General features: G+C 45.3%; 4 non-coding genes across 4 annotated transcripts; all 4 read left to right on the top strand.

The window, feature by feature from the left end:
* Positions 1–6,288: 6,288 nt before the first annotated feature.
* On the top strand, positions 6,289–6,362 carry trnan-auu (transfer RNA asparagine (anticodon AUU)). Its single transcript has one exon. It is a non-coding gene; the product is annotated as a tRNA-Asn (tRNA).
* A 2,135-nt stretch (positions 6,363–8,497) lies between these two features.
* On the top strand, positions 8,498–8,571 carry trnan-guu (transfer RNA asparagine (anticodon GUU)). Its single transcript has one exon. It is a non-coding gene; the product is annotated as a tRNA-Asn (tRNA).
* Positions 8,572–10,706: 2,135 nt separating this feature from the next.
* trnan-guu (transfer RNA asparagine (anticodon GUU)) lies at positions 10,707–10,780 on the top strand. The gene has a single exon. It is a non-coding gene; the product is annotated as a tRNA-Asn (tRNA).
* A 2,134-nt stretch (positions 10,781–12,914) lies between these two features.
* Positions 12,915–12,988, top strand: trnan-guu (transfer RNA asparagine (anticodon GUU)). Its single transcript has one exon. It is a non-coding gene; the product is annotated as a tRNA-Asn (tRNA).
* Positions 12,989–13,640: the final 652 nt, after the last annotated feature.

Below are 13,640 nucleotides of genomic sequence, written 5' to 3'. Positions count from 1 at the left end.
ATCTGGGACTGTTCCACCGCTGGGATTAGGGAAAACAAGTTGAATGCGGTGGACCATTTTAATGATATTTTACCTGCATCAAAAAAGTTCACTTTTATTGAAGTACACTAAAAGTCCCTGGCTGACATTGTTGCAGTCCACTGCTAACAGCTGATCAAAGCAGGTGTGGAATTACTCCTGACAGCTGAGCACCAAGCACTGAATTTTCTTCAGTTTTCTAATCCAATTCCACACATCGTGACTCAGAATCCCTGCTCTGAGAGTGGGAAATCGCTGCAAATACTCAACAGGACGGGCAACTTGTGAAAACTCTTTCAATTTTTGTTGTACAGACTTTTCTTAAAACTTCAAACTGGACCATATGGCAATATAAAGCGTGTGTGTGTGTCTGTGGCTGTGGCTGTCATGGTTCTATCGAAACTGTGAGTCTTGATGTTCTGAGGGCGATGCATTGTGAGTGTGTCAGTTGTAAATCTCCTTTTATTTTGATAATATATATCAGGTTCTAACTATATAAATATTGTGCACTTGAGTATTATGGGTGTATCAGTGTGCTCATTCTGAATATATGTGTGTGTGTGTGTGCGTGTGTTACTTCTCAATGTATTTGTGTGTATCTGTGTTGTGTATACATTTTTCTATGTGTCAAAGCAAAGTAAGAGAGCAATAAATAAGCAGAAAGTACACATAAACTCACACAATGCCACAACACGGTTCAGAAACACGCACACAAACTCACACAGTCCGACAAAACGGTTCAGAAACCCGCAGACAAACTCACACAGTCCGAGAACACCGTTGAGAGACACATTAAACTCACAGCGTCCCACAACACGCTGCAAAGCCACACACAAACTCACACGGTCCCACAGCACGGTTCAGAGACATACACAAATTTACACAGCCCCACAACACGGTTCAGACACGCACACACAATCTCACTCAGTCCCGCCGTTCATTTAAAATACCTGTCGAGCACGATAGATCTTAAAACCAGAGACGTTCACCATCCTGACTGCACATATCCATTCCAGTAGCGAAAGGGGGAGCACTGGCTCCGGCCAGTTCTGATATCGCACGAGGCTTGTCAATCAAGTCATGCTCCAACCAGCCCAGATTGAGTCACCTACCAGGTCGCAGTTTACTGTGTGTCAGAACCTGCCCCTCAGGTGTGGGAGATTCCAAGCTTAGTCTGTCGGTTAAAAGGGCATGGGGCAGATTGGCCTTTTGCCATGTGGCAGTATCCTCAATAAAAGCCTCTTTGCCTGGGAAACCGGGTCTAACGGTAGCTACCTGGAGACGAACCGTCAACATTGTGAGTGCAAAAGCAAACGAATGGTGGATGCTGGAAATCTGAAATGAAAAGAGAAAATGCAGGAAATGCGCAGCAACTCAGGCAGCACATCTGGAAAGACAAACAGTGTTAGACTTTCTGGTGGGTAGCCTTTCTTCACAACTGGATAAAGGTTAGAGATTGAACAGGTATAAAGCGAGTGCAGAGGCAGAGGGAAAGGAGAAGGGGCAAGGTGTGGGAGAGGGTGGAACTGTGGCCTGGAGACTTTGTCTGTCAGGGGAAAGATTTCCGCAGCAGAACAGTGTGACATTGTTAAATGAGCTCTGTTTTGTGCTTCGTACAATTGTTGAATTGCCGCAACCGTTTTGACATTGTCCCCTTGTGAAATGGTACTCCGACTGACGGAAAAAGTGCTGGGGAGAAATTTTGATTTGTACCACCAGATGGCAGAGATAAACAGATACCATCCCGCAGCGTCGATCTGGAAAAGCTGATGACTGGCAGGATTCTCCAGCTCACACGACCTGAGACTCGAATTCATTGAAACACTGGTTTGCAGTGTCTTGCGTGATTTTGCTGTGGTCATCTCTGTGGCGCAATTGGCTAGCGCGTTCGGCTGTTAACCGAAAGGCTGGTTGTTCAAACCCACCCAGGAACGTCGGCCCTTACTGAGCGTTTCACTTAGCGCCCCTGGACGTGCTTGTTCTACTCTCTGTGTTTGCATTGGTGTCTTCTTTTCCTGATTATTTAACAACGCTGCTCTGATCCATTACCTGACTGTTTCCATGCATTCATGATAAGCAATTTTCAATGAAATGAGCAAAAACCATGCACAGACGTCGAACCCATGCTAAATATATTAAGGTCGGTCGGGCTTCGAAAAAAGCAATGCAAATTCATTCAATGGCTGCACAATCTGGGACTGTTCCACCGCTGGGATTAGGGAAAACAAGTTGAATGCGGTGGACCATTTTAATGATATTTTACCTGCATCAAATAAGTTCACTTTTATTGCTGTACACTAAAAGTCCCTGGCTGACATTGTTCCAGTCCACTGCTAACAGCTGATCAAAGCAGGTGTGGAATTGCTCGTGACAGCTGAGCACCAAGCGCTGAATTTTCTTCAGTTTTCAAATCCAATTCCACACATCGTGACTCAGAATCACTGCTCTGAGAGTGGGAAATCGCTGCAAATACTCAACAGGACGGGCAACTTGTGAAAACTCTTTCAATTTTTGTTGTACAGACTTTTCTTAAAACTTCAAACTGGACCATATGGCAATATAAAGCGTGTGTGTGTGTCTGTGGCTGTGGCTGTCATGGTTCTATCGAAACTGTGAGTCTTGATGTTATGAGGGCGATGCATTGTGAGTGTGTCAGTTGTAAATCTCCTTTTATTTTGATAATATATATCAGGTTCTAAATATATAAATATTGTGCACTTGAGTATTATGGGTGTATCAGTGTGCTCATTCTGAATAAATGTGTGTGCGCGTGTTACTTCTCAATGTATTTGTGTGTATCTGTGTTGTGTATACATTTTTCTATGTGTCAAAGCAAAGTAAGAGAGCAATAAATAAGCAGAAAGTACACATAAACTCACACAATGCCACAACACGGTTCAGAAACACGCACACAAACTCACACAGTCCGACAAAACGGTTCAGAAACCCGCAGACAAACTCACACAGTCCTAGAACACCGTTCAGAGACACATTAAACTCACAGCGTCCCACAACACGCTGCAAAGCCACACACAAACTCACACGGTCCCACAGCACGGTTCAGAGACAGACACAAACTTACACAGCCCCACAACACGGTTCAGACACGCACACACAATCTCACTCAGTCCCGCCGTTCATTTAAAATACCTGTCGAGCACGATAGATCTTAAAACCAGAGACGTTCACCATCCTGACTGCACATATCCATTCCAGTAGCGAAAGGGGGAGCACTGGCTCCGGCCAGTTCTGATATAGCACGAGGCTTGTCAATCAAGTCATGCTCCACCCAGCCCAGATTGAGTCACCGACCAGGTCGCAGTTTACTGTGTGTCAGAACCTGCCCCTCAGGTGTGGGAGATTCCAAGCTTAGTCTGTCGGTTAAAAGGGCATGGGGGCAGATTGGCCTTTTGCCATGTGGCAGTATCCTCAATAAAAGCCTCTTTGCCTGGGAAACCGGGTCTAACGGTAGCTACCTGGAGACGAACCGTCAACATTGTGAGTGCAAAAGCAAACGAATGGTGGATGCTGGAAATCTGAAATGAAAAGAGAAAATGCAGGAAATGCGCAGCAACTCAGGCAGCACATCTGGAAAGACAAACAGTGTTAGACTTTCTGGTGGGTAGCCTTTCTTCACAACTGGATAAAGGTTAGAGATTGAACAGGCAGAAAGCGAGTGCAGAGGCAGAGGGAAAGGCGAAGGGGCAAGGTCTGGGATAGGGTGGAACTGTGGCCTGGAGAGTTTGTCTGTCAGGGGAAAGATTTCCGCAGCAGATCAGTGTGACATTGTTAAATGAGCTCTGTTTTGTGCTTCGTACAATTGTTGAATTGCCGCAACCGTTTTGACATTGTCCCCTTGTGAAATGGTTCTCCGACTGACGGAAAAAGTGCTGGGGAGAAATTTTGATTTGTACCACCAGATGGCAGAGATAAACAGATACCATCCCGCAGCGTCGATCTGGAAAAGCTGATGACTGGCAGGATTCTCCAGCTCACACGACCTGAGACTCGAATTCATTGAAACACTGGTTTGCAGTGTATTGCGTGATTTTGCTGTGGTTGTCTCTGTGGCGCAATTGGCTCGCGCGTTCGGCTGTTAGCCGAAAAGTTTGTGGTTCAAACCCATCCAGGGACGTCGGCCCGTATTGAGCGTCTCACTTAGCGCCCCTGAACGTGCTTGTTCTCCTCTCTGTGTTTGCATTGGTGTCTTCTTTTCCTGATTATTTAACAACGCTTCTCTGATCCATTACCTGACTGTTTCCATGCATTCATGATAAGCAATTTTCAATGAAATGAGCAAAAACCATGCACAGACGTCGAACCCATGCGAAATATATTAAGGTCGGTCGGGCTTCGAAAAAAGCAATGCAAATTCATTCAATGGCTGCACAATCTGGGACTGTTCCACCGCTGGGATTAGGGAAAACAAGTTGAATGCGGGGGACCATTTTAATGATATTTTACCTGCATCAAATAAGTTCACTTTTATTGATGTACACTAAAAGTCCCTGGCTGACATTGCTCCAGTCCACTGCTAACAGCTGATCAAAGCAGGTGTGGAATTGCTCGTGACAGCTGAGCACCAAGCGCTGAATTTTCTTCAGTTTTCAAATCCAATTCCACACATCGTGAATCAGAATCACTGCTGTGAGAGTGGGAAATCGCTGCAAATACTCAACAGGACGGGCAACTTGAGAAAACTCTGTCAATTTTTGTTGTACAGACTTTTCTCAAAACTTCAAACTGGACCATATGGCAATATAAAGCGTGTGTGTGTGTCTGTGTCTGTGGCTGTCATGGTTCTATCGAAACTGTGAGTCTTGATGTTATGAGGGCGATGTATTGTGAGTGTGTCAGTTGTAAATCTCCTTTTATTTTGATAATATATATCAGGTTCTAAATATATAAATATTGTGCACTTGAGTATTATGGGTGTATCAGTGTGCTCATTCTGAATAAATGTGTGTGTGTGTGCGCGTGTGTGACTTCTCAATGTATTTGTGTGTATCTGTGTTGTGTATACATTTTTCAATGTGTCAAAGCAAAGTAAGAGAGCAATAAATAAGCAGAAAGTACACATAAACTCACACAATGCCACAACACGGTTCAGAAACACGCACACAAACTCACACAGTCCGACAAAACGGTTCAGAAACCCGCAGACAAACTCACACAGTCCTAGAACACCGTTCAGAGACACATTAAACTCACAGCGTCCCACAACACGCTGCAAAGCCACACACAAACTCACACGGTCCCACAGCACGGTTCAGAGACATACACAAACTTACACAGTCCCACAAAACGGTTCAGACACGCACACACAATCTCACTCAGTCCCGCCGTTCATTTAAATTACCTGTCGAGCACGATAGATCTTAAAACCAGAGACGTTCACGATCCTGACTGCACATATCCATTCCAGGAGCGAATGGGGGAGCACTGTTTCCGGCCAGTTCTGATATAGCACGAGGCTTGTCAATCAAGTCATGCTCCACCCAGCCAAGATTGAGTCACCTACCAGGTCGCAGTTTACTGTGTATCAGAACCTGCCCCTCAGGTGTGGGAGATTCCAAGCTTAGTCTGTCGGTTAAAAGGGCATGGGGGCAGATTGGCCTTTTGCCATGTGTCAGTATCCTCAATAAAAGCCTCTTTGCCTGGGAAACCGGGTCTAACGGTAGCTACCTGGAGACGAACCGTCAACATTGTGAGTGCAAAAGCAAACGAATGGTGGATGCTGGAAATCTGAAATGAAAAGAGAAAATGCAGGAAATGCGCAGCAACTCAGGCAGCACATCTGGAAAGACAAACAGTGTTAGACTTTCTGGTGGGTAGCCTTTCTTCACAACTGGATAAAGTTAAGAGATTGAACAGGTATAAAGCGAGTGCAGAGGCAGAGGGAAAGGCGAAGGGGCAAGGTGTGGGATAGGGTGGAACTGTGGCCTGGAGAGTTTGTCTGTCAGGGGAAAGATTTCCGCAGCAGAACAGTGTGACATTGTTAAATGAGCTCTGTTTTGTGCTTCGTACAATTGTTGAATTGCCGCAACCGTTTTGACATTGTCCCCTTGTGAAATGGTTCTCCGACTGACGGAAAATGTGCTGGGGAGAAATTTTGATTTGTACCACCAGATGGCAGAGATAAACAGATACCATCCCGCAGCGTCGATCTGGAAAAGCTGATGACTGGCAGGATTCTCCAGCTCACACGACCTGAGACTCGAATTCATTGAAACACTGGTTTGCAGTGTCTTGGATGATTTTGCTGTGGTCGTCTCTGTGGCGCAATGGGCTAGCGCGTTCGGCTATTAACCGAAAAGTTGGTGGTTCAAGCCCACCCAGGGACGTCGGTACTTATTGAGCGTTTCACTTAGCGCCCCTGGACGTGCTTGTTCTGCTCTCTGTGTTTGCATTGGTGTCGTCTTTTCCTGATTATTTAACAACGCTGCTCTGATCCATTACCTGACTGTTTCCATGCATTCATGATAAGCAATTTTCAATGAAATGAGCAAAAACCATGCACAGACGTCGGACCCATGCTAAATATATTGAGGTCGGTCGGGCTTCGAAAAAAGCAATGCAAATTCATTCAATGGCTGCACAATCTGGGACTGTTTCACCGCTGGGATTAGGGAAAACAAATTGAATGCGGTGGACCATTTTAATGATATTTTACCTGCATCAAATAAGTTCACTTTTATTGATGTACACTAAAAGTCCCTGGCTGACATTGTTCCAGTCCACTGCTAACAGCTGATCAAAGCAGGTGTGGAATTGCTCGTGACAGCTGAGCACCAAGCGCTGAATTTTCTTCAGTTTTCAAATCCAATTCCACACATCGTGACTCAGAATCACTGCTGTGAGGGTGGGATATCGCTGCAAATACTCAACAGGACGGGCAACTTGTGAAAACTCTTTCAATTTTTGTTGTACAGACTTTTCTTAAAACTTCAAACTGGACCATATGGCAATATAAAGCGTGTGTGTGTGTCTGTGCCTGTGGCTGTCATGGTTCTATCGAAACTGTGAGTCTTGATGTGATGAGGGCGATGCATTGTGAGTGTGTCAGTTGTAAATCTCCTTTTATTTTGATAATATATATCAGGTTCTAAATATATAAATATTGTGCACTTGAGTATTATGGGTGTATCAGTGTGCTCATTCTGAATAAATGTGTGTGTGTGTGTGCGTGTGTTACTTCTCAATGTATTTGTGTGTATCTGTGTTGTGTATACATTTTTCTATGTGTCAAAGCAAAGTAAGAGAGCAATAAATAAGCAGAAAGTACACATAAACTCACACAATGCCACAACACGGTTCAGAAACACGCACACAAACTCACACAGTCCGACAAAACGGTTCAGAAACCCGCAGACAAACTCACACAGTCCTAGAACACCGTTCAGAGACACATTAAACTCACAGCGTCCCACAACACGCTGCAAAGCCACACACAAACTCACACGGTCCCACAGCACGGTTCAGAGACATACACAAACTTACACAGTCCCACAACACGGTTCAGACACGCACACAAAATCTCACTCAGTCCCGCTGTTCATTTAAAATACCTGTCGAGCACGATAGATCTTAAAACCAGAGACGTTCACCATCCCGACTGCACATATCCATTCCAGTAGCGAAAGGGGGAGCACTGGCTCCGGCCAGTTCTGATATAGCACGAGGCTTGTCAATCAAGTCATGCTCCACCCAGCCCAGATTGAGTCACCTACCAGGTCGCAGTTTACTGTGTGTCAGAACCTGCCCCTCAGGTGTGGGAGATTCCAAGCTTAGTCTGTCGGTTAAAAGGGCATGGGGGCAGATTGGCCTTTTGCCATGTGGCAGTATCCTCAATAAAAGCCTCTTTGCCTGGGAAACCGGGTCTAACGGTAGCTACCTGGAGACGAACCGTCAACATTGTGAGTGCAAAAGCAAACGAATGGTGGATGCTGGAAATCTGAAATGAAAAGAGAAAATGCAGGAAATGCGCAGCAACTCAGGCAGCACATCTGGAAAGACAAACAGTGTTCGACTTTCTGGTGGGTAGCCTTTCTTCACAACTGGATAAAGGTTAGAGATTGAACAGGTATAAAGCGAGTGCAGAGGCAGAGGGAAAGGCGAAGGGGCAAGGTGTGGGATAGGGTGGAACTGTGGCCTGGAGAGTTTGTCTGTCAGGGGAAAGATTTCCGCAGCAGAACAGTGTGACATTGTTAAATGAGCTCTGTTTTGTGCTTCGTACAATTGTTGAATTGCCGCAACCGTTTTGACATTGTCCCCTTGTGAAATGGTTCTCCGACTGACGGAAAAAGTGCTGGGGAGAAATTTTGATTTGTACCACCAGATGGCAGAGATAAACAGATACCATCCCGCAGCGTCGATCTGGAAAAGCTGATGACTGGCAGGATTCTCCAGCTCACACGACCTGAGACTCGAATTCATTGAAACACTGCTTTGCAGTGTCTTGGGTGATTTTGCTGTGGTCATCTCTGTGGCGCAATTGGCTAGCGCGTTCGGCTGTTAATCAAAAGGTTGGTGGTTCAAGCCCACCCAGGGACGTCGGCTATTATTGAGCGTTTTACTTAGCGCCCCTGGACGTGCTTGTTCCACTCTCTGTGTTTGCATTGGTGTCTTCTTTTCCTGATTATTTAACAACGCTGCTCTGATCCATTACCTGACTGTTTCCATGCATTCATGATAAGCAATTTTCAATGAAATGAGCAAAAACCATGCACAGACGTCGAACCCATGCTAAATATATTAAGGTCGGTCGGGCTTCGAAAAAAGCAATGCAAATTCATTCAATGGCTGCACAATCTGGGACTGTTCCACCGCTGGGATTAGGGAAAACAAGTTGAATGCGGGGGACCATTTTAATGATATTTTACCTGCATCAAATAAGTTCACTTTTATTGATGTACACTAAAAGTCCCTGGCTGACATTGTTCCAGTCCACTGCTGACAGCTGATCAAAGCAGGTGTGGAATTGCTCGTGACAGCTGAGCACCAAGCGCTGAATTTTCTTCAGTTTTCAAATCCAATTCCACACATCGTGACTCAGAATCACTGCTGTGAGAGTGGGAGATCGCTGCAAATACTCAACAGGACGGGCAACTTGTGAAAACTCTTTCAATTTTTGTTGTACAGACTTTTCTTAAAACTTCAAACTGGACCATATGGCAATATAAAGCGTGTGTGTGTGTCTGTGGCTGTGGCTGTGATGGTTCTATCGAAACTGTGAGTCTTGATGTTATGAGGGCGATGCATTGTGAGTGTGTCAGTTGTAAATCTCCTTTTATTTTGATAATATATATCAGGTTCTAAATATATAAATATTGTGCACTTGAGTATTATGGGTGTATCAGTGTGCTCATTCTGAATAAATGTGTGTGTGTGTGTGCGTGTGTTACTTCTCAATGTATTTGTGTGTATCTGTGTTGTGTATACATTTTTCTATGTGTCAAAGCAAAGTAAGAGAGCAATAAATAAGCAGAAAGTACACATAAACTCACACAATGCCACAACACGGTTCAGAAACACGCACACAAACTCACACAGTCCGACAAAACGGTTCAGAAACCCGCAGACAAACTCACACAGTCCTAGAACACCGTTCAGAGACACATTAAACTCACAGCGTCCCACAACACGCTGCAAAGCCACACACAAACTCACACGGTCCCACAGCACGGTTCAGAGACATACACAAACTTACACAGTCCCACAACACGGTTCAGACACGCACACAAAATCTCACTCAGTCCCGCTGTTCATTTAAAATACCTGTCGAGCACGATAGATCTTAAAACCAGAGACGTTCACCATCCCGACTGCACATATCCATTCCAGTAGCGAAAGGGGGAGCACTGGCTCCGGCCAGTTCTGATATAGCACGAGGCTTGTCAATCAAGTCATGCTCCACCCAGCCCAGATTGAGTCACCTACCAGGTCGCAGTTTACTGTGTGTCAGAACCTGCCCCTCAGGTGTGGGAGATTCCAAGCTTAGTCTGTCGGTTAAAAGGGCATGGGGGCAGATTGGCCTTTTGCCATGTGGCAGTATCCTCAATAAAAGCCTCTTTGCCTGGGAAACCGGGTCTAACGGTAGCTACCTGGAGACGAACCGTCAACATTGTGAGTGCAAAAGCAAACGAATGGTGGATGCTGGAAATCTGAAATGAAAAGAGAAAATGCAGGAAATGCGCAGCAACTCAGGCAGCACATCTGGAAAGACAAACAGTGTTCGACTTTCTGGTGGGTAGCCTTTCTTCACAACTGGATAAAGGTTAGAGATTGAACAGGTATAAAGCGAGTGCAGAGGCAGAGGGAAAGGCGAAGGGGCAAGGTGTGGGATAGGGTGGAACTGTGGCCTGGAGAGTTTGTCTGTCAGGGGAAAGATTTCCGCAGCAGAACAGTGTGACATTGTTAAATGAGCTCTGTTTTGTGCTTCGTACAATTGTTGAATTGCCGCAACCGTTTTGACATTGTCCCCTTGTGAAATGGTTCTCCGACTGACGGAAAAAGTGCTGGGGAGAAATTTTGATTTGTACCACCAGATGGCAGAGATAAACAGATACCATCCCGCAGCGTCGATCTGGAAAAGCTGATGACTGGCAGGATTCTCCAGCTCACACGACCTGAGACTCGAATTCATTGAAACACTGCTTTGCAGTGTCTTGGGTGATTTTGCTGTGGTCATCTCTGTGGCGCAATTGGCTAGCGCGTTCGGCTGTTAACCAAAAGGTTGGTGGTTCAAGCCCACCCAGGGACGTCGGCTATTATTGAGCGTTTTACTTAGCGCCCCTGGACGTGCTTGTTCCACTCTCTGTGTTTGCATTGGTGTCTTCTTTTCCTGATTATTTAACAACGCTGCTCTGATCCATTACCTGACTGTTTCCATGCATTCATGATAAGCAATTTTCAATGAAATGAGCAAAAACCATGCACAGACGTCGAACCCATGCTAAATATATTAAGGTCGGTCGGGCTTCGAAAAAAGCAATGCAAATTCATTCAATGGCTGCACAATCTGGGACTGTTCCACCGCTGGGATTAGGGAAAACAAGTTGAATGCGGGGGACCATTTTAATGATATTTTACCTGCATCAAATAAGTTCACTTTTATTGATGTACACTAAAAGTCCCTGGCTGACATTGTTCCAGTCCACTGCTGACAGCTGATCAAAGCAGGTGTGGAATTGCTCGTGACAGCTGAGCACCAAGCGCTGAATTTTCTTCAGTTTTCAAATCCAATTCCACACATCGTGACTCAGAATCACTGCTGTGAGAGTGGGAGATCGCTGCAAATACTCAACAGGACGGGCAACTTGTGAAAACTCTTTCAATTTTTGTTGTACAGACTTTTCTTAAAACTTCAAACTGGACCATATGGCAATATAAAGCGTGTGTGTGTGTCTGTGGCTGTGGCTGTGATGGTTCTATCGAAACTGTGAGTCTTGATGTTATGAGGGCGATGCATTGTGAGTGTGTCAGTTGTAAATCTCCTTTTATTTTGATAATATATATCAGGTTCTAAATCTATAAATATTGTGCACTTGAGTATTATGGGTGTATCAGTGTGCTCATTCTGAATAAATGTGTGTGTGTGTGTGCGTGTGTTACTTCTCAATGTATTTGTGTGTATCTGTGTTGTGTATACATTTTTCTATGTGTCAAAGCAAAGGAAGAGAGCAATAAATAAGCAGAAAGTACACATAAACTCACACAATGCCACAACACGGTTCAGAAACATGCACACAAACTCACACAGTCCGACAAAACGGTTCAGAAACCCGCAGACAAACTCACACAGTCCTAGAACACCGTTCAGAGACACATTAAACTCACAGCGTCCCACAACACGCTGCAAAGCCACACACAAACTCACACGGTCCCACAGCACGGTTCAGAGACATACACAAACTTACACAGTCCCACAACACGGTTCAGACACGCACACACAATCTCACTCAGTCCCGCCGTTCATTTAAAATACCTGTCGAGCACGATAGATCTTAAAACCAGAGACGTTCACCATCCTGACTGCACATATCCATTCCAGTAGCGAAAGGGGGAGCACTGGCTCCGGCCAGTTCTGATATAGCACGAGGCTTGTCAATCAGGTCATGCTCCACCCAGCCCAGATTGAGTCACCGACCAGGTCGCAGTTTACTGTGTGTCAGAACCTGCCCCTCAGGTGTGGGAGATTCCAAGCTTAGTCTGTCGGTTAAAAGGGCATGGGGGCAGATTGGCCTTTTGCCATGTGGCAGTATCCTCAATAAAAGCCTCTTTGCCTGGGAAACCGGGTCTAACGGTAGCTACCTGGAGACGAACCGTCAACATTGTGAGTGCAAAAGCAAACGAATGGTGGATGCTGGAAATCTGAAATGAAAAGAGAAAATGCAGGAAATGCGCAGCAACTCAGGCAGCACATCTGGAAAGACAAACAGTGTTAGACTTTCTGGTGGGTAGCCTTTCTTCACAACTGGATAAAGGTTAGAGATTGAACAGGTATAAAGCGAGTGCAGAGGCAGAGGGAAAGGCGAAGGGGCAAGGTGTGGGATAGGGTGGAACTGTGGCCTGGAGAGTTTGTCTGTCAGGGGAAAGATTTCCGCAGCAGAACAGTGTGACATTGTTAAATGAGCTCTGTTTTGTGCTTCGTACAATTGTTGAATTGCCGCAACCGTTTTGACATTGTCCCCTTGTGAAATGGTTCTCCGACTGACGGAAAAAGTGCTGGGGAGAAATTTTTATTTGTACCACCAGATGGCAGAGATAAACAGATACCATCCCGCAGCGTCAATCTGGAAAAGCTGATGACTGGAGGATTCTCCAGCTCACACGACCTGAGACTCGAATTCATTGAAACACTGGTTTGCAGTGTCTTGCGTGATTTTGCTGTGGTCGTCTCTGTGGCGCAATTGGCTAGCGCGTTCGGCTGTTAATTAAAAGGTTGGTGGTTCAAGCCCACCCAGGGACGTCGGCCATTATTCAGTGTTTTACTTAGCGCCCCTGGACGTGCTTGTTCAACTCTCTGTGTTTGCATTGGTGTCTTCTTTTCCTGATTATTTAACAACGCTGCTTTGATCCATTACCTGACTGTTTCCATGCATTCATGATAAGCAATTTTCAATGAAATGAGCAAAAACCATGCACAGACGTCGAACCCATATATTAAGGACGGTCGGGCTTCGAAAAAAGCAATGCAAATTCAATCAATGGCTGCACAATCTGGGACTGTTCCACCGCTGGGATTAGGGAAAACAAGTTGAATGCGGTGGACCATTTTAATGATATTTTACCTGCATCAAATAAGTTCACTTTTATTGATGTACACTAAAAGTCCCTGGCTGACATTGTTCCAGTCCACTGCTGACAGCTGATCAAAGCAGGTGTGGAATTGCTCGTGACCGCTGAGCACCAAGCGCTGAATTTTCTTCAGTTTTCAAATCCAATTCCACACATCGTGACTCAGAATCACTGCTGTGAGAGTGGGAAATCGCTGCAAATACTCAACAGGACGGGCAACTTGTGAAAACTCTTTCAATTTTTGTTGTCCAGACTTTTCTTAAAACTTCAAACTGGACCATATGGCAATATAAAGCGTGTGTGTGTGTCTGTGGCTGTGGCTG

This window comes from Heterodontus francisci, chromosome 22, assembly GCF_036365525.1.
Source record: "Heterodontus francisci isolate sHetFra1 chromosome 22, sHetFra1.hap1, whole genome shotgun sequence".
NCBI lineage: Eukaryota > Metazoa > Chordata > Chondrichthyes > Heterodontiformes > Heterodontidae > Heterodontus > Heterodontus francisci.
The sequence above is the reverse complement of the archived record's forward strand: the minus strand, read 5'-3'. Positions and strand labels throughout refer to the sequence as shown.